The sequence below is a fragment of the Penaeus monodon genome, chromosome 2 (assembly GCF_015228065.2).
Source record: "Penaeus monodon isolate SGIC_2016 chromosome 2, NSTDA_Pmon_1, whole genome shotgun sequence".
NCBI lineage: Eukaryota > Metazoa > Arthropoda > Malacostraca > Decapoda > Penaeidae > Penaeus > Penaeus monodon.
In genome coordinates, this window is record NC_051387.1 from 31388285 (window position 1) to 31389941 (window position 1657).

Genomic DNA, 1657 nt, shown 5'->3' on the forward strand with positions numbered 1-1657 from the left:
GTTATGGCAGTTTAACGTCATACCCAGGACGAAAACAAATAAAAAATCAAAACCTAGCGCCGCTGCCTCCACTTCCCTACCTGTGTGCGAGACACAGAGCCCTGGTTGGCCCCCGTGTCCACGGAGAACATCATCGGGACGGCAAAGCACACAACATCCACCCGCGGACAGACAGACATATCTGTCAAGTACAGACCAATCGTCTCCTCCTCCATGCCATTCATTTCAGCAGCTCCTCCAACACCTGCCGAGGACGCGCCGGACGAGCTGCCTGCCGAGGACACGCCGGACGAGCTGCCTGCCGAGGACGCGCCGTAAGAATAGTGCCGAGAAATACCCATTGTATAGCAATAGACACACGAGCGAATGTTTTGAAATATTCAAAGGCTAAATGTAAACTATTTATGTAGTTATCAGCATGGCCCTTTATATATAAGTTTGGTATCAGGTATCTAGGGAGACTATGGGAGGTGAATGTGCATATATTCTCTTGAAAATTATTGATTTCCCTAAGGCATCGCAGTCCTCTCCTCTTCCCATTTTCCATGTGTTTTTGTTTGTTTATTTAATCAACATTGAATCACAGATTTTTTAAAAAGTGTAGAATTCACAACAAAAAGTTGCTCTGTAGTCATATCGCAATGTCAGTATTTTTTCAGCATTCTAGAATTCAAACTGTTTCTTTCCTTTGTCCACTGCCACTACATGCATTTTCTCTATATATATCGCTTACGGGGGTGTAAAACAAAATTGTGAGAAACATTAAATCTTTTCAGATTTTTAAAAATCCACATATGTTCTCTGACGTCACTCTATGAAGAAGAAGAAACGCATCCTTCCGAGAGCTTGGAGAGTTTAAATTCACATGTTTCAGAGCTCTAAATAATCCCTCGAAGCCAAATTTTGAAACGGAGAAAAATACTGTCCAAGAAAACCTGGACGACTGGTACTCCCAGCGTAAAGTACCCTCGACCGACGAGCTCTCCTCACCTCCCTGTCACCCACTTGCTAGCTGAACGACATCGGGAGAGCTAGCGACAGGACTCTTCCATTTGTCAGTTTAAAGGTGAAATCTTGTAGGTAGCGGAGGAAGGGTTTCGATGATGATGTGTTGATCAGATGACATCCTGGCTGCCATCGATCCTGGGTGTTGGCTCACGCAGTTTTAGGGGATCTTGAGTTTTTCTCTTCTTTCCTTTTCTTTTTACTCTGAATCTTATATTTATTCATTCACAGAGTGCCAGTATGACAGAATGGAGAAATTATTGGTCTGAGAGAACATTATGTTCTGTTTTGTTTCATAAAGAGAAAAGTGATAAAATGATATAAAATGAAACCAGTAAAAAAATTATGAAATTTTTGGTTAAAGCGTAGAATTTTATACATGTTTATTCGAAAATTTAAACAAAATTAAAATAAAATAAAAAATTATTTAGAGATTAAAGAAAATAAAAAAGCAATCGATCTCAGCAATGCTCTCTCTCTCTCTCTCTCTCTCTCTCTCTCTCTCTCTCTCTATCTCTATCTATCTATCTATCTATCTATCTACTCTATCTCTCTCTCTCTCTCTCTCTGTCTCTCTCTCTACTTTTCTCTCTCTATCTCTCTCTATCTCTCTCTCTCTCTCTCTCTCTCTCTCTCTCTCTTCTCTCTCTAT